Source organism: Heterodontus francisci, chromosome 1, assembly GCF_036365525.1.
Source record: "Heterodontus francisci isolate sHetFra1 chromosome 1, sHetFra1.hap1, whole genome shotgun sequence".
NCBI classification, from domain to species: domain Eukaryota; kingdom Metazoa; phylum Chordata; class Chondrichthyes; order Heterodontiformes; family Heterodontidae; genus Heterodontus; species Heterodontus francisci.
In genome coordinates, this window is record NC_090371.1 from 246464813 (window position 1) to 246487982 (window position 23170).

The 23170-nt window shown below is 42.8% G+C and overlaps 1 long non-coding RNA gene across 1 annotated transcript in view; it reads right to left on the reverse strand.

The window, feature by feature from the left end:
• Positions 1-23170, reverse strand: part of LOC137358231 (uncharacterized) — a 148010-nt gene that overhangs the window by 92441 nt on the left and 32399 nt on the right. The window contains exon 2 of the long non-coding RNA XR_010971204.1: positions 11781-11909. This is a non-coding gene — a long non-coding RNA (uncharacterized lncRNA). The remainder of the gene's footprint in view (positions 1-11780; positions 11910-23170) is intronic.

Genomic DNA, 23170 nt, shown 5'->3' on the forward strand with positions numbered 1-23170 from the left:
GAAGGCCACTCAGTGGATGCTGGTGATGTGCGCGGACCTGCATGCCATCGCCAACTCCATGAGCCTCATGCAGCAATAGCTGGTCGAGGGGGTTGGGGATGGTGGTTGAGGCACCTAGAATCATCGCTAGGTTTTTGCTCTCCTCAGCTGAGCTGGTATGTCTGAAGCATCTGGGGCTCCTCTCAGGCTGCTCCTGGTCTGGACAGCAGCTCGTCAGCCCCTTTGTCAGTTACATCAGTGCCTCATTCAGCTACGATGACAGAGGAGATTCCTGCACTTTTGTAGGAGGCCCGCTATGTGCCAGGGCCCTTCCACGCCTCAAGCAGCCAGATGATGTTGGCCAAGGTCATCCCAAACCAGGGGGCAGCAAGGTCAGCATCCTGCCTCCACCTCAAATGATAGACGAGGGGGAACACATAGAAGCGCACTGAAGAGATTTTAGAAGAGTACCGAGCTGCATTTGGGGTTCATGGGTTACTTTTGTTTGGATTCTTGAAGTTTTGAAAATATTTGTAACATTAAATTTCTGAAGTGGCAAGGCCTGAGTTATCCTTCCATCTCTTGGGAGGCTGTTTGTATCTCAGGGGCTCCACGGTATCATCTTCCACCATCTTCTCATTGTTGGAGGAGGCATCGTGCTCAATGTACAATTGCTGTACCTACTGGAATGCCAGGTTGTGCAGGACACAGCAAACCACCATGTTAAGTTAGACCCTTGCTGGGGTATATCGTAGAGTTCCACCAGATCTGTCGAGACATTGGAACCACATCTTTAGAAGCTCTTTGGCCTACACAATGGTTGCTCGAGTTTTGTGGTGGTAAGTGTTGAATCTCTCCTCTGCATCAGTGCTAGGGTTCCTCATAAATGTCAGTAGCCACGTCTTCAATGCATAGCTCTTTTCACCAAGTAGCCATCCTTGAAGGCGTATGTAGGCCCTAATAAGGTGTGGCACCTAGGACTGCCTTAGTATGTTGGCATGGTGGCTGCTTCCTGGACACCTTGACCACACCTGCAGGATCCATTTGGGGTGGTCACAGACCAGTTGTACATTAAGTGAGTGGAAGCCCTTCCTGTTGATGAAGGCTGCAGGCTGGTCAGTGGGAGTCTTGATGACTATGGGCATGCAGTTGGTGACACCCTGCACTTGGGGGAATCCAGCAATGGCTCTGAATCCTACAGTCCTCTCAGACTGATGGTCCAGATTGGTGTGAAAGCGCACGCATAGGCTGGCCCTCTTGAACATTGCATTGGTGACTATCTTGATGCAGTGATGAGTTGCAGACTGGGTGATCCCACACATATCTCCAGTAGCTTCCTGGAATAGTCCAGAGGCGTAGAACATAAGCACCATGGTGACCTTCAGCACCACTGGCACTGGGTGGCCACCACTTCCCATGGGGCTCAGCATGTCCTCCAGCATCGGACACAGCTCTGTGATGGCCTCCCTGGAGAAGTGCAGTCTTCAGCAACACTGCTTTTCTGACATCTGAAGATAGCGGAGATGTGGTCTGTAGACCCTCTCTGGTGGGTAACTTCTTCTCCGTGCATGAGGTTAGTTTTGTGCCCCTCAGCACCCTTCCCCTCCGTTTTCCCCTCCCACCCCCACCGAGACTGGTGAACTTGCTGCCCTTCTGGTTGCTGCTGCCCTGCAGTCTGTTGCTGCAGCTCTCTCCCTCTCTGCTTCTCCTCCTCTCTGTAGGAGCCAAAACCAAAGTGAATGAGGCCCATGGCCTGTAGATTCACTCAGTGTCCAGGACCTATTCCAGCCCTGCTTCTACCCACACGTGCCAATATGGCATTCTGGTGGTATGCCCCTGAAGCTCTGGCACCTCTTCCCCTTCTCCCCACCGTACATGCCAATGCCCGCACTGTTACACCCTCCCTGCCAAGGCTCACCAATGCTCACGATGGCTGCCTTTTGCAGCCAGAACTTTTCTCCCACTTGTTCACTGCCTCATTATACCTGGGGTGGCTCTGAAGTCCCATGGTTTATGTGAAAGCCTGGAAAAATACAAAAATCTTCATAAAATACAACTTAATTGCTTATTACCTGCCCGCCTCATGGAAGCGTGACATCCTCCTGCTATGCTGGCCGCCCATCTGTGTGAAGATGTCGGGTTTCTGTCCTGATGTTTTCCCACCCAATATTGTGACCACTCCCCCCTCCTGGCCTGGCTCCAAGGGGCTGGCAAAAATGCAGCCCTTTGTTTTAAATTAGTGCGACCATCATAAAAACTGAATTTAAAAGCATGTCGCTGCTTGACACCCATCAATGACTAAGATTAGAATTCCTCATTTTGGCAAATTGTCGTCACAAACCTGGATCCTGCTGTGGTATCTCTTGTTGGACTAATATAATGTCAAAGCTTTTGCCAATAAAGAACTTGGAAAAGAACAGGTAGTCTGGGCTCACAAGCTCCCTTATATTTAAATCACCTCTGAGGAGGAGAAAGCAGATCAACACGGGATGGGAAATAAGTCTTCAGTAGTAACCCACCTAATGACAGGCAAGAGCTGCATCTTCAGCCAACATAACCGCCAAAGGCCATATCCCCTATTTCAATCCCCAAGTAAACCTCAAGGCCCATGACTAAAAACAGATTGTTTTAACCCTTAAATGCATATTTCTCCCTGTGCGTGCTCAGGTGTCTCACATCTGTGATCCCGCTCTGCTGTTGTATCAATGATCGAGTACGAATTGTGCCACTCTATGACCTCAAATCCTGACCCTGCTGGAGATCCTAGGTTGAGACAATTTATGTATTCCTGATTTATGGATTCCCTGTGGGAGTTAGCATCAGTATCAGCGCATCTTTGGCACCTGCGAGCTGGGAGCGGGGTAAGGGGAATGTGGCGTGGGTCTGCTGGTAGCTGGTAGGTCTGGCCGCAGCATTATTATAAAGTAGAAGTCAGCCTTCAATTTTACTGGGGGCAGAATTTTCTCCTCTGGAGTGGCCCAAATCATGACGTGGTCTGCAACGCTCCCATGAGCCCCACTTCTACTGCTCAAATGTACTGGGTGGTAGCATCTTAACAGTCAGAGCAGAAGAGGTGGAAGCAGAGGAAAGTCCAACATATTATGCCTTGCCAGTCTCCTTTAATAATATCAGGCTTTCACGGTGCCTCTCTCCCAACATGCCTGCAAACAAAATTTACGGACCGTCAGTCTTGAGCTGAGATCTGGTTCTTTCCTGTCTGCCCTATTTCCTGTCCCTGCCTGTTCTCTCCTGCCCTCTTTCATGCTAGCACTCCACCACAGGCCCCCTGGAAATGCGGGGGCAATGTACCAATGCTCTTGCTCACAAGCATTGTGCAATCAGAATATACAATACCTTCATAAAATATAAAGATACATACCAACTCCTAACAATTTGATACTTTAAAAATGCTTTTTTTTCCCCTCAAAAGGGATTCAAAGTGTTATGTTTAGTGAACCATTGGAGTAAAATGGTGAAAACATTAGCTGAAGTGGATGAATTAGCATTTGATTCTTTTTTCTCCGGGACTTGAGTTTAAATTTGCTCAGATCGATGGGTTGGAATGAGGTGTGAAGTAGTCTGGCACTTGACAGTCTGAGATAAACTATAAGGATGAATGGTATTCAAATATTACAGCAATGGTATTCGAATCTTACAACACAGAAGGAGGCCATTCAGCCCAACATGCCTGTGAAGCCTCTTTGAAAGAGCTGTCCAATTTAGTTTCACATCCCAGCTTTTTCACCATAATCTTGTAAATTAGTCCTCTTCAAGTACATGTCCAATTGCCTTTTGAAAGTTCCTATGGAATCTGGCTTCACCACCACTTCAGGCAGTGCATTGTACATCTCAAAAACCCTCTCTGTGAAGGAATTTCTCCTCATTCACCCTCTAGCAAATTATTTAAATCTATGACCTTAGGTTACCAGCCCAATTGCTAGAGGAAACAGCTTCCCCTACTTGCTCTATCAAAGCTCCTCATAATTTTGAATACCTTTATCGGTCACTCCTTAACCCTCTCTACTGTAAAGAGTCACAGAGTTATACAGCACAGAAACAGGCGCTTTGGCCCATCGTGAAGGAGAACAATCACAACTCCTCCAATCTCTCCACATAACTGAAGTCCCTCATCCCTGGCATCATCCTGGTAAACCTCCTCTGTACCCTCTCCAAGGCCTTGACATCCTTTCTAAAATGTGGTATCCAGAATATATCATACTCCAGCTAAGGCCTAACCAGAGATTAATGAAGGTTTATGTATTCGATGCTCCTATTTGCAAATCTGAGTATCCCATATGGACAGGCTAGGCTTGTATCTGCAGGAATTTAGAAGAGTAAGAGGTGACTTGAATGAAACAGATAAGATCCTGAGAGGTCTTGACAGGGTAGATGTGGAAGGATGTTTCCACTTGTGGGACAATCTAGAACTAGGGGTCACTGTTTAAAAATAAAGGGTCACCCATTTAAGACAGAGATGAAGAGAAATTTTTTCTCTCAGAGGGTTGTGAGTCTTTGGAATTCTCTTCCTCAAAAGGCAGTAGAAGCAGAGTCTTTGAATATTTTTAAGGCAGTGGTAGATAGATTCTTGATAAGCAAGGAGGTGGAAGGTTATCAGGGGTAGGTGGAAATGTGGAATAATCAGTTCAGCCATGAACTTATTGAATGGCGGAGCAGACTCAGAGGGCCGAGTGGCCTACTCCTGCTCCTAATTCATATGTTCATATATACTTTCTTAACCACCTGATCAACTTGCCCTGCCACCTTCAAGGATTTATGAATGTGCATCCACAGGTCCCTCTGCTCTTGCAATCCCGTCCCCCTCAAAATAGTTCCATTTAGATTATACTGCCTTCCATGTTGTCTCTTCCAAAGTGCGTCACTTCATACTTATCTGCATTAAATTGCATCTACCGTGTGTCTACCCATTTCACCAACTTACGTCCTCCTGAAGTCCTATGCACTAGTTACTTTGTTGCCAAGTTTTGTATCATTCGCAAATTTTGAAATTGTGCACCCTCTACCCATGTCTGGGTCATTAATGTATAAAACAAGAAAAGTAATGGTTGAAATACTGACTGTGAGGGACTCCACTGTATACTTCTCTCCAGTTGGAAAAACTCTGACTCCTATCCATTAGCCAATTAAATTCCCAAGTTACTATTGTCCCTTTAATCCCATGTGTTTCTATTTTCTGAATAAGTCTGTTATGTGGTATTTTATCAAATGCCTTTTGAAAGGCCATATGTACATCTACCATGCTACCTTATTAACCCTCTCTGTTACTTCATCAGTTTAGTCAGATATGTTTTTAACAAATCCATGCTGGCTGTCCTTTATTAACCCATGCTTCTCCAAGTGAGAATTCATTTTGTTCTTGACAATGGTCTCTAGTAGTTTTCCCGCCACGGACTTTAGATTGAGGCTTTATAATTACCAGATTTATCCCTCTCCTCTTTTTGAAACAGTGTATAACATTTGCAATCCTCCAGTTCTCTGGCACTTCTCCAATATCCAAGGAGGATTGACAGATTATAGTCAAAACTTCTGCTATCTTCATCCTAGCTTCCCTCAGCAACCTAGGATACATCCCATCTGGACTGGGTGGCTTATTAACTTTGAGAAATGGTTACCTATTTAGCACCTCCTTTCTATTTATTTTTATCCTCTCCAATGTTGCTACTCTGTCCTTCTCCTCTACTGCAATATTAACTTCAACCTCTTTTGTGAAGATCAATGCAAAATGCTCATTCAGTACCCGAGTCATACCCTCTGTCTCCACAAGATTTCCTTTTTATCCCTAATCAGCCCCACCATTCTTTTAACTATCCTTTTTACATGCTTATCAAAGATTTTTGAGTTCCTCTTTATGTTGCGCGCTAACCTTTTCTCATATTCTCTTTTACCCTTATATCCTTTTTGAACTTCCCTTGCACTCTCTATTTTGGTTTTCAATTGTATTCTGTACTTAACATTTGTCACAAACATTTTCTGTTTTAACCTCTATTTCCTTTGCCATCTAGAAAGCTCTAACCTTGGTAGTCCCATCTTTCCTCCTTATGTGAATATACCTAGTTTGTACCCAAAATATCTCTGCCTTGAAAGCCTGTCATTGATCATTTACTATTTTCCTGACCAGTCTTTGTTTACAGTTCACTTGTGCTAGATCCCCTCTCAAATCACTGAAATTGGCTTTCTTACAGTTGGGTATCTATGTACAGTAGGGAATAAGAAATGCTATCTTAAATTTGCAGTTACTGCACATTGTAGGGGTAGATAAGAGGAAGTATTACTCTGCCCAGGGCCTAACTCATATTAAACTGGGTGCAATACATAGAAAAAAAAAAGTTCTAAAGCACAGAATCCCCTCACTACAAGACAGCAAACAATATAATTATATGAATTGAGACTCATAAAAAAAGAGCAAACCAATCGGTTGTAACTAACCACTACAGGGTAATTAGGGATGGGCAATAAATGCCAGTCTTGTCATGGGTGCTCACATTCTGCAAAAGAATAATAAAAGAAAAAGAAAAACAGCTGACTGAGAGACGTAGGGGTAGACCAGCTACCCTGTCCCTTCAATCAGGGAATGGCACATGGAAAACCTGAGACAAATTCATTTTAAGCTAGGCCCAATTATTTTGATAATAGCAAATTTTATAAGCAGAACAAATCCTGGACAAGAGGCAAATATCATTTAAAAATACAAATTAATTCACCAATATAATGTAAAAGAAGTTTCTCCTGTCTTACGCTTGCCAAACATAAACTTATTCTGACTGAGACATTTACATGTAAGTTTGCTCATCATTTAAATTCTTTACATGAATGAAATTTAGGAATGTCAGTGAGATTTGGACATTAAAATGGCCACTGCTAAATTAATTTTACTGCATGACAACTCTTGAGAGTTTTGTAAGGGGTACAGTTTGCGATTTCTTTGGGATGGCTTAAGTTTGGTGAGCCACAAAAGAGTAAGCAGCACTTTTTGAGAGATTGCCTTGCATAATCTTCTCCCACTGTCAGCTTTAAATCCTGTATGGTGACGCAGACCCAATCTCACAGTGGAGATAACACAGGGCAGTTCCAAGGCTCTTGCTACAGATGAGAATGCCAGATCACAGGCTTTATCAGTAAGACCTGTTCCACTGTGCTATCAGTGCATTAAGCCCAACCATAAAACAAAATGATCTCTGTTCACTATGTTTTTTAAATTTTTGTGCTCACCAAGGTGAAGGATGTCTATGCTGGGGAATGGAATTCATTCATTCTATTTTAGATTCTATTTAGATTCCTGGCAGCAAAAACTCAACGCTCAAGAGTTGCGATGCAGTATCCACATCACAGGATTTACAGACAGAGGCTCAGCGTCCTTAACCCCTCGGAAATTAAACAATGTCCTGCGCTTAGCCCTGTGCAAGATTCCCATAGGCCCAAAAGATTTCAACTTGCAGCAATAACATTTGCCCCTGCCCGCTGTGAGCCCACCAGCTGTGCACTATCGGGCACCAGACTGGTCGGGCTCGCCAAAATGGGCATTGAAAGTTGCAGTGCTAACCCCACTCCTGTCCCATAACGAGCTCCTTCATGGGCTCAATGGGCCCTTAGTTGCAGGTGAGCAGCTTCCTCATTCCCTCCTTCCACCCTCACATTGAAAATTTTGGATTGTCTTCTCTGGAACCCGACACCTCCAGGACCACAATTTTCAAATCGCGTCTGCATTGGGTCCCGACTCCACATCCCTTTGAAAATCCGGTCCCAGGAGTTTATAAACCGCAAGTGATATTCGACCATCAATGTGGAAGTGGTGCTATTCAATAAATTTTGATACTCTGCTCCACTCCCGCTTTGACCTTTCTATCCTCAGGGTTAGAATCATAGAAAAATTATGGCACGGAAGGAGGCCATTCAACCCATTGTGTCCATGCCAGCCGGAAAAACTAGCTCCCCAATCTAATCCCACCATCCATCACTTGGTCCATAGCCTTGCAGGTTACAGCACTTCAGTGCATGACCAGGTACCATTTAAAAGAACTGAGGGTTTCTGCCTCCACCACTGTACCTGGCAGTGAATTCCAGACACCCACCACCCTCTGGGTGAAAAAGTTTTTCCTCATGTCCCCTCTAATCCTTCTATCAATCACCTTAAATCTGTGCCCACGGTAATTGACCTCTTCACTAGGGGAAACAGGTCCTTCCTGTCTACTCTATCTAGGCCCGTCATAATTTTGTATACCTCAATTAAGTCACCCCTCAGCCTCCTCTGTTCTAAGGAAAACAACCCTAGCCCATCAATCTTTCCTCATAGTTGCAACTTGCAAGCCCTGGCAACACGCTTGTAAATCTCCTCTGTACTTCTCCAGAGCAATTATGTCCTTCCTGTAATGCAATGACCAGAACTGTACTCAATACTCCAGCTGTGGCCTAACCAGCACGTTATACAGTTCAAGCATGACATCCTTGCTTTTGTATTCGATACCTCAGCCAATAAAGGAATGCATTCCATATGCCTTCTTCACCACTCTATCTACCCGTCCTGCCACTTTCAGAGACCTGTGGACATGCACTCCAAGGTCCTTCTACCCCTCTCCCGTTTATTGCGTATTCCCTCACTTTGTTTGCCCTCCCCAAATAAGGTCATAAGAACCAGGAGCAGGAGTAGGCAATTCAGCCCCTCGAGCCTACTCCACCATTCTCAATACGATCATGGCTGATCTCATCTCGGTCTCAACTCCACTTTCCTGCCCATTCTCCATAACCCTTCAACCCTTTATTAATTAAAAATCTGTCTATCTCCTCCTTAAATTTACTCAATGTCCCGGCATCCACCGCACTCAGGGATGGTGAATTCCATAGACTCATGACCCTTTGAGAGAAGTAATTTCTCCTCATCTCGGTTTTAAATCTTGTACCCCTCATTCTAAAACCATGACCTCTTGTTCTATATTGCCCCACAAGAGGAAACATCCTCTCTACGTCTACTTCGTCAATCCCCTTATTCATCTTATATACCTCAATTAGATCTCCTCTCATTCTTCTAAACTCCAGAGAGTAAAGTCCTAAACTGCCCAATCTCTCTTCAGAAGACAAACCCCTCATCCCTGGAATCAATCTAGTGAACCTCCTCTGAACTGCCTCCCTCTTCAAGTGAGGGGACCAAACTGTACGCAATACTACAGTTGCAGTCTCACTAAAGCCTTGTACAGTTGCAGCAACACTTCCCTACTTTTATATTATATTCCTTTAGCAATAAATGCCAAAATTCCATTTGCCTTCCTTATTACCTGCTGTACCTGCAGACTAGCTTTCTGTGATTCATGCACGAGGACACCCAGATCCCTCTGCACCGAAGCATTCTGAAGTTTTTCTCCATTTAGATAATAATTTGCCTTTCTATTCTTCCGACCAAAGTGGATAACCTCACACTTATCCACATTAAACTCCATCTGCCAAATTTTGGCCCATTCATTGCATTACCACACACTTGTATGGATTGAATTCCATTTGCCACTTTTCCGTCCACTCAACCAAACTATTGACATCATTCTGGAGTCTACAGTTATCCTCTTCACTATCAATTACACAGTCCATTTTAGTGTCATCAGCAAATTTCCCAATCATGCCTTCCACATTTAAGTCCAAATCATTCATATGTACCACAAACAGCAAGGGACCCAACACTGAGCCCTGTGGAACACCACTGGAAACTGCTTTCCATTCGCAAAAACATCCGTCAGCTACTACCTTTTGTTTCCTGTCACTGAGCAAATTCTGGATCCTCTGGGCTTTCATTTTACTGACCAGTCTTCTCTGTGGGACCTTGTCAAAAGTCTTTCTGAAATCCATGTAGACCACATCCACTGCACTACCCTCATCAATCCTCCTTGTTACTGCCTCAAAAAACTCAATCAAGTTAGTAAGACATGACCTTCCCTTAACAGATCCACGCTGACTATCCCTGATTAATCCATGCCTCTCTAAGTGGCAGTTTATCCTATCCAACAGAATTGATTCTAATAATTTACCCACCACCGAGGTCAGACTGACTGGCCTATAATTATTTGGCTTCCAATGAAGCTCAACATAAGCTCGAGGAGCAGCACCTTAGCTTTCCATTATGCACTTTACAGCCTTTGGGACTCAACACGGAGTTCAGCAATTTCAGATCATAACCTCTGCCCCATTTCTGTTTTTTTGTTTTTCTTGGCAGTTGTTGGTGCTGATATTGCTTTTCATATTTACTCCTCTAGACCCATCTTTTGTTTCTTTATTGTTCCATTACCAACCCCTTTTGCTTAGCACCATCATCTCTTTTGTCATTTAATCTCTCCAGCTTTCCACCCAAACACAGATCTTCCATTTATTTCTTTCCCCCCAACCCCTTGTCCTGCCTCTGTTCTTGCTTGTAACATGCTACATCTCTAATTTTTTTCCAGTTCTGACGAAAGGTCAGTGGCCTGAAACATTAACTCTGTTTTCCTCTCCTTAGATGCTGCCAGACCTGAATATTCCTAGCATTTTCTGATTTTATTAAAATACATTTTACATGGCATAAGTAAAGGGGAACTTAACAGCATAGCATTTTGTCAAAAGCCCCTACCCAAACACATACGCTAGGTGATTTACCATTTCTTCAATTTAAGTTTCCTACTGCTTCTATGCTTTTACATGGTGCATCCTGTGTGGCTTCAGCAGAGGTCAAGTATTGCTTCTCATATCTCTGCACTGACTGCTGAGATGCTTTTGGCCTATACCCTCTGGGTTTTAGAGCCCCTGAGGGCACACTCAAACACAACTCCACCTGCACCTGTGCAGAGACAGGCTTGGCCATCAGGAAATGAGGCAGCATTTCGAGGGACAGGGGGTGCAATGGAGAGTGCTTTGAGTGGAGGCCCCACTTCCCATGTTCATTTTCACCATCATCCCTCTCCAGGGCCAGTACAACATTATTCTTACCACTGTGCTCCAGACCAGATTGGTGAAAATCAGTGGTGCGTTATAAGGCTACGGATAAGGTTTCTGTCATTCTCTTTAAGATGGCAGACAAGTTGGCATCAAAGGTCTGCACAGCCATGGTCATGGCCTGCATGGATTCATCTGAGAGCCTTGCTTGAAGTTCCAGGGAGGTGGAATCTCTTTCCATGGCAGCACAGTGGCGCAGTGGTTAGCACCGCAGCCTCACAGCTCCAGCGACCCGGGTTCAGTTCTGGGTACTGCCTGTGTGGAGTTTGCAAGTTCTCCCTGTGTCTGCGTGGGTTTCCTCCGGGTGCTCCGGTTTCCTCCCACATGCCAAAGACTTGCAGGTTGATAGGTTAATTGGCCATTATAAATTGCCCCTAGTATAGGTAGGTGGTAGGGGAATATAGGGACAGGTGGGGATGTGGTAGGAATATGGGATTAGTGTAGGATTAGTATAAATGGGTGGTTGATGGTCGGCGCAGACTCGGTGGGCCGAAGGGCCTGTTTCAGTGCTGTATCTCTAAACTAAACTAAACATAAAGTCTTGCAATTCCCTGTGCCACTAATCCATTGGTAATTGAATTGGACTTCTTCATCCTCTCCACCATTGTGATACCTGAGTGACACATCCATCAGTACTTTGCTTAGTTGCTGATGCACCTCTAGCATTCTCCCTCTCAATAAACAGCCCCCAGGGTTCAGCATCAGTGTCCAGCTGAGCAAAGCTTGGAGAAAATTTCATTTCTGAACGCAGACTCTCCACAGCTGTCCCTACCACCAGTGTCTGCTCACGCTCACTGAAGAGATATGATTCATCAGTTGAAAACAACTAACTCTCTTACTGGCCACACTGAAGTGAGTATCTGTGCTGATACACGGTTCTGATGATGGTGCACTCTCACAAGGAATGAGGTCCTCCGAGGACTTGTCCTCATGGATGTTCTGCAATTCTTGGTCTACATGTGAAGGTCCTAGAGACAAAGAAAGGGATATGATTTAGTCATGGCAAAGTCACAATCTTGATGATCACCATATTCAGTCTTTTCATAGTTCAGTAATAGATGAAATGAAGTCTGCCATTGTGTCAGAAATTTTTGAAATTCTGTCACCAGCTTTCTGCGAGCTCCCTGTCTCTCTATCTCTGACTGAGAGGGACTCAGACATTCCTACTTTGCACCAGTGATGTGTACAATTTGTGATGGACCACCTCGTAACCCTTCCCTTAAGTTTTGTACTCTCCTACAAGGGACAAAAAGAGAGACCTGTGAGTAAGTGAAGATGAAGTATTCACTGAATGGATGCAGTTCATTCGGTGAGGGTAACTATGAGACAGATGCATCACATTGCTTAAGGATTGGGGTGAGTGGCCATGGTGGATGGATAAATGGGGAGGTGTTGATGTATATAGAAAGTGAAAGCTTAGTGCTTCAGAAAGGCAAATATACGTGAGGATGGACGAGATGGAGAGTACTTGGCAAGACATAGTGAAGTGGGGCTTGGGCTTAAACCTCTGGATGTGGGTGAATCAGCAAATGTACTCATTTTGCCTGAGCTGGTTAGATCATTAAACTGCTTCCTACATTGCATCCATGATCTGGGCACAATAATCCTGTTGGACACCTCCCTAGCTGCCTCCAAACAAACTATCTCGGTGAGAGCAGCAGATTTCTTCCTCCCATTGCTGTGGAAAGGTATGTCCCTCCTTCTCTCATCTGCACACAGCAGTAATTATAGTGAGGCATCATTAAATCTGAGTGCTGCCCTTGCACAATGTCCACTATCCATCCTAAATATGTTCAATTTCCATTTGTACACTGTCCCTTTAAATACAGTTGAGCTCGCATCATTTAGGTACACATCACACTCGCTTGTGCAGCTTGGAGATGTGAAGCCTGGAACTCAAAATAAATTGGTAATTAATTGAGATTGCAGATTGTGACCTGTTCAGTTGACTTCCGAGTTCCCCCCCCCCACACAATTTCCCCCACCCAGACTGCTTGGAAGTTGCCTTCATATTATTATAAGAGAGTCACTGTCAAAGAGAATTTAAGTCCTTGCAAGTAGAGATGTGATAATCGGCATCACTCTGACTCTATTAACGTCAGTGCCATGTTTAAACCAGGGGATTCATAATTGGATATTTGTCAGAGCCTGGATTTGGATTGGGCCCCCTGAACTTCAGATGGTCCTGAGAGACATTTAAAAAAAAAAGGGCACTGTATTTCCGAGAAAAAGTATTTGACAAATCTTTTCCGGTTGGGGACGGAACAGAGACTCAAGAACTAAGTTTCAAATATCTAAATGATACAAGACCACACTATGATTTGCTATACCTTGGAGCATCATGGGCCACACTTAATGCTCGATTTTTCAAGATTACGCTCCTCGCAGGAACCATGTTCACCGGGAATGCTTAGTAAGTGAAGATGAAGTTTTCACGGAATGGATGCAGTTCATTCGGTGAGGGTGACTATGAGACAGATGCATCACATCGCTTAGTAGGAATTTGGGAATGTCCTTCTCTTAATCTTCCCTTTATTTATTTTATTTGATAGAAAATCATGACAATCAAATCAAACTAAAGCCAAAATTGGCACACATTGAACCAATTACAAAGAATTACACAGAAAATGCAGCACAGGAATAGTCCATTCAGCCCAACAAGTTCATGCTGAAAATTATGTTCCACTCAGTCCTTCTCCCATCCTTCTGCATTTAACTATCAGCATAACCCTTTATTCCCTTCTCCCTCATATGCTTATCTAGCCTCCCCTTTAATACAGCTATTATTATTCGCCTCAACTACTCCACGACGTAGTAAGTTTCATATTCTCACCAATCTCTGGGTAAAAAAGTTTCTTCTGAATTCCCTATTTGATTTCTTGGTGACTATCTTATACTGATAGCCTCCAGTTTTGCTCTTCCCCACAAATGGAAACAAACATTCTCTGTGTCTCCTATCAAAAACATAATTTTAAAGACCTCTATTAGGTCACCCTGAGCTTTCTCTATTCATGTGAAAAGAGAGCAACTCTGTTCTGATATAACCTTGCAGTTCTGGTATCATCCTTGTAAATTTTATTTCCACCCTCTCCAGGGCCTCTATATCCTTTTGATAATAGAAACACAGAAAAATAGGAGCAGGAGTAGGCCATTCAATACGATATTGGCTGATCATCCAAACTCAGTACCCTGTTCCCGCTTTCTCCCCGATAAATAATATAGTGACCAGAACAGCACACAGTACTCCAAGTGTAGTCTAACTGAGGTTCGATGCAAGCTTAGCCAACTTCTCTACTTTCAATTCTACACCTCTAGAAATAAACCCTAGTACTTGGTTTACTTTTTTTAAATGGCCTTATTAATCTGCTACTTTTAGTAAATTGTGTATTTTCTCTCCCAGATCATTTTGTTTCTCTACCCCATTTAGATTCTCATTTTCCAAGTATTATGTGTCCTCCTTATTTTTCTTAGCAAAATGTAATACCTCACACTTATCAATGCTGAAATTCATTTGCCAATTCTACAAGTTTATTCATATTTTTTTGTAATTTTTTGCATTTCTCCTTAGTGTTGACTAATCCCCCCAATTTGATGTCATCCATAAACTTGGAATTTTTTTTGATTCTAAAGTCGAAATCATTAATATAAGTTGTGAAAGACAGTGATCCTAGCACTGATCCTTATGAAATCCCACCTCCCACCCTCTGCCATTCTGAATAGTTAGCCTATACACATACTCTCTGCTTTCCGTCTTGCAACCTGCTAGTTACAGTTAAGGTCCCCTTACGGACCATTAACATTTAAAAAAAGAGAAAGTTGAATTCCCTATTACTGAAAGAGTTATGCCACAATATTTCACATTTTAAACAAAAAAACTTTACTGTACAAGAGTTAAACAAAACAAAGCACTACTAACAATATTACAATTTGAAATCACCTATACTTTAAACATAAAATTTTCACAAAACGTGAAGACATAGGGCTGAGTTTTATAAGCTTGCCGCCATTCTTGGCGGTGAGCTTGAAAGATGGCATGACGCAAGCACCACTTGTGTGCCACTGAGCCCCTGTGATATTTCGAGAGGGGGTTTATTTAAATGGAGTGGGCAGAACGTCCACCCCCGATGATGTACTGGGGGCGGCCACTCATCCCTGGCAATGGCGTCCAACGCCATTGCGCAAGCACAGATGCCATTTTTAAAGGGCTTCAAGCCCTCCAGGTAAATTTAAATGTTTAAAAGGGACAGGTGTACAAAAGTTGCAAATAAAATTTTATTAAAACTTTGAATACCCTCTCCCACCTGCCGCCCCCACTGAATTCTCAATAAATAAAATGACCTACCCCCCCCAGATTTAATATGTTGAACTTTCACCCCCCTACTTCAGCACCTTTGACCCTCAACCCCTTCCCACCATCTCCACAACCAATTGGTGCGGTTTTCCTCGCTCCCCCACACCCTGCAAATTTCACTCATCCCCTCTCCCCACCTGTGTCATGCCTTGGATCTCCGAACGGTGAGTTGAGGGCACCGGAGTTCCGGCCAGCGGCCAGTATATTGGCATGGGATGGCTGCTGCTACCAAGTATGTGTTTATTCATTAATTGTAATATGGTTAGCATATTTAGATGAAGTCTCCGCCGCCAAGTGGCGGGGGTGTGCTCCGAAGCCTCGCCGCCGCCTGTAAAATGCGACGGGGCCTTTCTGGCATCGGGGGGTCATGACGAGCCTCTCCCGGAAGAATATTCCGGGCCCCGCCTGCCACAAACCCAATGTCGTAGGGCTGGTAAAATTCAGCCCATATATTTTAAACTCTAAATCTCAACAGAACATCCCCATTTGATTTTATTTCCACCCCAAGAGTTCCCCTGTACTTTAGAAGATCTTGGCAGTTTGTTCACTTCTCCTGGGACCAATCCAAAGTGTACCACAGCTCTTAGGAATTAACTTTGATTTTCCTTAATCTCTCAGCTGTCTTTCAAAGTTTGACATATTCTGTGGATTCTTCTTCTAGCTTCCGGCTAGACAAAACCTCCAGTTCTCTTCCAACACCTCCCAAAACTGGACTTCCCAACTTGAGTATGCATCTGCCTCAAAATAGAAATTCCCCTGTTCCCAACAGCCTCTTTCCTCCGGAGTCCAACTGACTTCAAAGCCAACTGTTTTCTCTGTGACCAACTACCTGTTTGTGTCTAACTAGCACCACAGTCTCACAGCTCCAGCGACCTGGATTCAGTTCTGGGTACTGGCTGTGCGGAGTTTGCAAGTTCTCCCTGTGACCGCGTGGGTTTCCTCTGGGTGCACTGGTTTCCTCCCACATGCCAAAGGCTTGCAGGTTGATAGGTAAATTGGCCATTGTAAAAATTTCCCTTAGTATAGGTAGGTGGTAGGAGAATTGAGGGAAGGTGGGGATGTGAGAGGGAAAAAATTGAATTAATGTAGGATTAGTATAAATGGGATGATTGATGGTCAACACAGACTCGTTGGGCCGAAGGGCCCATTTCAGTGCTGTATCGCTCTATGACTCTATAACTTCCAACTAAACAAGCCCACCTACTGGTTTATAGTTCTTACCTCTCTAATTCCGTCTCTGTAAGCACTCATTGAGACATCTTTGAACCTTAAATCTTGGGTGATCTGCAACCTTTTGAAATTCTCACAGCTACACATTTATTTCCCCAAAACTAAAAGTGACCTCTAAAATATTAATACTAACTATGAATCAGGTGACCATAACACTATCAATATTGTTACTCGTCCCTTGATTTCTAGATGCTTTTCTATTTTCTTTTTAATAGGGATTCCATTATCTTTTCTACCATTGCTGTTAAGCGGACTGGTCTATAGTTCCCTTCATATGTTCTATCTCCCTTCTTAAGTATTGGTATAATGTTAGCTATCCTCCAGTTCTGTGGCACTACACTTTTTTCTAATAAATTATTAAATATGTGTAATACTGCCTCTGCTATCTCTTCCCTAGATGCTTTTAAAATGGGTGGTGCAATCTATCTGGATCAAGGCATCTATCCTCTTTGAGTTTGATTAGTTTATTTAATATTTCTCCTCTATTTTAAATGCAGTTATATAGTTTTTAATCTTATCTTCTGATCTCATTCCCAGCTACTCCATCACCATAGTAAATACTGAAGTGTATTTACTTAATTACTTAATATTTCTGTCACTTTTGCTCTTGCTGCATACGATTTTATCCTATTCATCCCTTAGTGACCCTATTCCCATCCCTACTTTCCTTTTTTATTTATGGGCCTGTAGAATATTTTACTATTTTGTTTTATGTTCCTTGATAATTTTATTTCATAGTGCCTCTTTGCCTTCCTAATTGTTTTTTTTTTTTAAAAACTTCTTTCCGAATTTCTTTGTATTCTCCCTTGTCGTACTCCCCTCTCCTGTCCTTAGTGTGCACCTCGTTCCTTATCTCAATTTTTCCTTTATGACTTTATTCATCCTTGGTGTCTCATTAGTGTCTAGTTTGTTCTTGTCTTTTAGTGGAATATGTTTTCCTTGACTCTTGAACACTATTTTAAATGTTTCCCATTGTTGTTCTACCTTATATGCTGATTTTGTTGCCTATTTTATTTTCTCGATTTATTACCCTGGTCTTTTTCATGCTTATATATTTCTCAATTATTATCTTAAATTGTATTATATTATGGCCACTAGTGTTAGATGTTCCCCTATTTTTATTTCTACATAGGAACATTGTAACAGGAATAGGCCAATTAGCCCCTTGAGCCTATTCTGCCATTCAATGAGATCATAGCTGATCTGTGACCTAACTTCACAATCCCATCTTTGTCCCATATCTCTTAATACTTTTGGCTAACAGTATAATTAATCTCAGATTTTAAATTAACAATGGACCGCACATTAACTGGTGTTTGTGAAAGGGAATTCCAAACTTCATTCTCTCCTGAATGGCCTGACTCTCACTTTTAGGCTATGTCCCCTAGTTGTAGACTCCACAAACAGCAGAAATAGTTGAAATCTACCTACCTTATCAGTTCTCCTCAATAGCTTGAAAACATTAATCAAATCTCCTCTCAACCTTCTAAATTCCAGGGAATACAGCACTAATTTGTGTAATCTCCCCCCATAATTTAACTCTTGGAGTCCAGACATCATTATGGTAAATCTGCACTGCACTCCCTCCAAGGCCGTATATTTTCTCAAAGGTATGACACCCAGAATGGAACACAATACTCCAGGTGGACTAGCCAGGGCTGTTGGGTAACTTCTACCCACTTGTATTATAAGCCTCCAGATATAGAGACCAGCATTCCATTAGCTTTTTCGGTTATGTTTTGTGCCTGTTCATGACATTTTATTGATCTATGCATATGGACTCCTCAGTGTCTTTGGTCTGCCACTGTTTCTAGCTCTTCACCTCTTAGAAATAGCCTGATCCATCCTATTTAGATCCAAAGTGGATAACATCACAATTGCCTGTATTAAAATCCATTTACCACAGTTTTGTCCATTCACTTAATCAATTAATATCTTTGTAATTTTATGCTGCCTATCTATGCGCCATTTGCAAACGTGAATATATGTCTCTCCCATGATCTAAGTTGTTAATAAATATAGTGAATAGTTGAGACCCCAATACCAATCCCTGTTTGATACCACTCGTCTCAGCCTCCCAATTAGCATACCTCCCCATTATCCCTACTCTGTCTGCTGCTGCTCAGCCAATTTCCTAACCAGGTCATAACTTGTCTTTAATTCCATAAGCCTCAGCTTTAGCTAACTGCCTCTTATGAGGAACTTTATCAAATGCTTTCTGGAAGTCTAAATGAATAACATTTCTCATCAGCTCTTAATTCTTTCCTTCCCAATCACTAGATCCAGCAGTGAATTCTCCCTTATTGGTCTTTTTACATGCTGAATTAGAAAGCAGCTCTGTACACATTTTAGGAACTCCATTCCCTTAAGGAGCCTGCATCATTTTTTCTACCACAAGAACATATGTCCTGTTCTGTACTAGTCTCTATTCTGTAGCTATTATTTTAGTTAGTTAATTAGTTTATTAGTTTAAAGAACCTGAATCTTGGACATGCGAGGGCCCGGCTCAGACATGGGCTCACATTTGTTGACTCACAAAGGAATCTGTTTATTTATAAGGAATACAAAGCAAGCTGAGTGAATACTAATTGCAAGTCAGTTTGATTGGGACAATAAATTTTGAGGAGGCTACTGTGATGTACAAGCTTATAGGATCTAACTCCCTTAAATGGCCCAGTAGGTAAATGTAAAGAGCCCACAGAGCAGAAAGATACAGTCTTGTGGTAGTTCCGGCAGGGCTTCTTGGCTCCTGACCTCTGTACAGCCTTAGTCCAAACATGGACAAAAGAGCTGAACTCAAGAGATGAGGTGGGAGTGATTGCCCTGGATATTAAGGCAGCATTTGACTGAGTGTGGCATCAAGGGGCCCTAACCAAACTGAAATCAATGGGAATAAAAGAGAAAACTCGCTACTGGTTAGAGTCATACCTAGCACAAAGGAAGATGTTTGTGGTTGTTGGAGGCCAATCATCTCAGCCCCAGGATATTGCTGCAGGAGTTCCTAGGGTAGTGTCCTAGACCCAACCATCTTCAGCTGCTTCATCAATGACCCCTCCATCATAAGTTCAGAAGTGGGGATGTTCGCAACTCCTCAGATACTGAGGCAGTCCATGTCCATCAGCAGCAAGACCTTGACAATATTCAGCCTTGGGCTGATAAGTGACAAATAACATTTGCACCACACAAGTGCCAGGCAATGACAATGTCCAACAAGAGAGAATCTAACCATCTCAACTTGACATTCAATTGCATTACCATCGCTGAATCCCCCACTATCACCATCCTAGGGGTTTCTATTGACCAGAAACTGAACTGACACAGCCACATAAATACTTTGGCTACAAGAGCAGGTCAGAGGCTGGGAATTCTGCAGCGAGTAACCCACCTCCTGACTCCCCAGTGCCTGTCCACCAATGACGAGGCACAAGTCAGGAGTGTGATGAAATACTCTCCACTTGCCTGGATGAGTGCATCTCCAACAACACTCAGGAAGCTTGACACCATCCAGGATAAAGCAGCCCACTTGATCGGCACCCAATCCACCACCTTAAATATTCACTCCATTCGCCACTGATGCACAGTGGCAGCAGTGTGTACCATCTACAAGATGCACTGCAACAACTCGCCAAGCCTCCTTCGAGAGCACCTTTCAAACCCGCGACCGCTTCCACTGAGAAGGACAAGTACAACAGTCACATGGGAAAACCACCAGCTGCAAGTTCCCCTCCAAGTCACACACCATCCTGACTTGGAAATATGTCACCGTTCCTTCACTGTCACTGGATCAAAAGCCTGGAACGCCCTCCCTAACAACAGTGTGGGTGTACCTACATTAGACGGACTGCAGCGATTCAAGCTCACCACCACCTTCTCAAGGGCAATTAGGGATAAGCAAAAAATGCTGGCCTTGCCAGTGACGCCCACATCCCATGAAAGAATAAAAAAAATAGGTTGGGCAGTGTAGGGCGCTCAGTTCAGGACAAGGAAAATAAGCCAAGGATCCCACTCATGATCAGTGTGCGCTATTTAAGCTGTATTGTCCCACAGTCCCATGGTCAAAGAATTTATTGGCATTCACTCTCTGGGCTCACACATTTAGAATGGCTAGTTGGATGAGATATTGGAGCAATCATATACCGGTGTAAATTATTAGCTTCAAGAAAGGAGATGGAAAAAGAACATGTCAGATAAACTAACCCAGGGATATTGAAAATGACTGCAACAATTTCCTGGCTTATGCTCAGCTTTTTTTTTTAATCTGCAGGAAATCCTGTTATATAACTTCAGAAACATTTATTTTCATTTCCAGCATGCAGCAACTCCTAGATTTCAATGCTTTACAAAAATATCCTAACATTTGCTCGATGCTGACTTGGATTTGATTTGATTTGAGCACATGGGATTGGGTGTACTGTACTGCTATGATTGAGAATTGGTTAACAGACAGAAAGCAGAGAGTAGGAATAAACGGGTCATTTTCAGGATGGGTAGGCTGTTACTAGTGGGGTACTGCTAGGATCAGTGCTTGGGCCACAGCTGTTCCAGATCATTTGTATAGATTGTGATGTAGGGAAATCTAATATTTCCAAGTTTGCTGATGACACAAAACTAGGTGGGAATGTAACATGCAAGGAGAATGCAAGGAGGCTTCAAGGTGATTTGGACTGGCTAAGTGAATGGGCAAGATCATGACAGATGGAATATAATGTGAATAAGTGTGAAGTGATCCACTTTGGTAGAAAACACAGAAAGACAGAGTATTTCTTAAATGGTGAAAGGTTGGGAAATGTTGATGTCCAAAGAGACCTGGGTGCTCTTGTTTATGAGTCACTAAAAGCTAGTATGCAGGTGCAGCAAGCATTTAGGAAGGCAAATGGTATGTTGGCCTTCATTGCAAGAAGATTTGAGTACAGGAGTAAAGATGTCGTACTGTAGTTGTATAGAGCCTTGGCGAGACCGCACCTGAAGTATTGTGTCCTCTAAGGAAGGATATACTTGCCATAGAGGGAGTGCAACGAAGGTTCACCAAACTAATCCCTGGGATGGTGGATTGTCTTAGGAGGACAGATTGCAGAAACTGGGTCTGTATTCTCTGGAGTTTTGAAGAATGAGAGGTGATCTCATTGAAACTTACAAAATTCTTACAGGGTGTGACAGGTACATGTGGATAGGATGTTTCCTCTGGCTGGTGAGTTTAGAACAAGGAGACACAGTTTCAGAATAAGGGGCAGGCCATTTAAAACTGAGATGAGGAGGAATTTCTTTACTCAAAGCATGGTGAATTTTTGGAATCTCTACCTCAAAGGGCTATGGAAGCTCAATCGTTGAGCATGTTCAAGACAAAAATCAACAGATTTCTGGATTCTAATTATAATGAGTTCCTTATGTTGTCTGATGTAACATAAATGAGATGCGTGGAGTCTAGTTCATTGACGATCTCTAACAGGTTTATTAACAGATAAACTATGTGCAGAGCAAAGTATTTACAGAACCTTTCTCCAGGTGTTACAGTTGCAGAGTGACTCACATGACTACATCCTGGTACTTAGTTCATTAGCATACTGAGTTCTTAAAGGGACATCACTCTACAACACTAATGAAATCAAGGGATATGGGGATAGTAGGGAAAAATGGCAGAGCTAAGTGATCAGCCATGATCTGTTTCAATGGCAGAGCAGGCTTGATGGGCTGAATGGCCTACTCCTGCTCCTATTTCCTATGTCAATGTTTCCTATGTCCTTTGTCCTAAGTTTGCTCAGGAAAATAGAACTTCTCAGTGGAGATCCTGTAGCTCTTGTACACGCGACAACCAGAGTACAGCTGCTTCACCAATGAACATGTATGTGGGACTAGTAAAATGATGAGTGATAGTCTCTGAAGTGGGGAAATAAACAGATAAGATGTATTATGTTAATGGTGCTTAAGGTCGAAGAACTATAATAATTGCGGGCATTATCTAAAATTTAGAACAATAATAGCATTCTAACATTCTTCTTTTGGTTAATTAATTGACAGGTTACACTAAACAACAATAGCTTACAGTGAGTTTTATGAAAAGATGTCACAGGATCAAAAGTGGAACGATCAATAAAGACCTTGCTATAAAGGGGGAACATTTTCTTTAGGTATTTGTTTGGCAAGTCACTTTTTAGATGGCATCTAGCCACTTGCTTAACTCCCTCTACTTTCCTACTTTTTTCATGTTTGATGATGCCTTGCTATGGGTTTTGGCTTTTCATTTCGATTTCCTTCTGTTCAGGAAAGAAGTAGAGCCAGGAAAATAAAAAAAAAAAGCATTTGGTTATTTTTGTTATGCTGTTGTTGCTGCTGCATTGCATTGTGGCTTCTATTATTATAGCAATGTGGTTCACAAGAGAAGTGTGTCAACCATTTTTGATGACGATAGTACCCTTTTAGTTCAATTAAGGGTACAACAATGACATTTTTATGTATTCCCATATCTGCAGCTTGTCCTATACTTATAAATAATGAATAGTTATTTGAAGGAGGTGCTGGGGGACTGTCACCACTGTTGGAACTGTGCCTCAGTGTGAGTCAGAGCCTAGAGGAAAGAAAGTTTAAGGGCAAACACTTAAAAAAAAAAAAAATCTCTTTTCATGTGCTTTTATGCTGTGAAATGGGAACAGA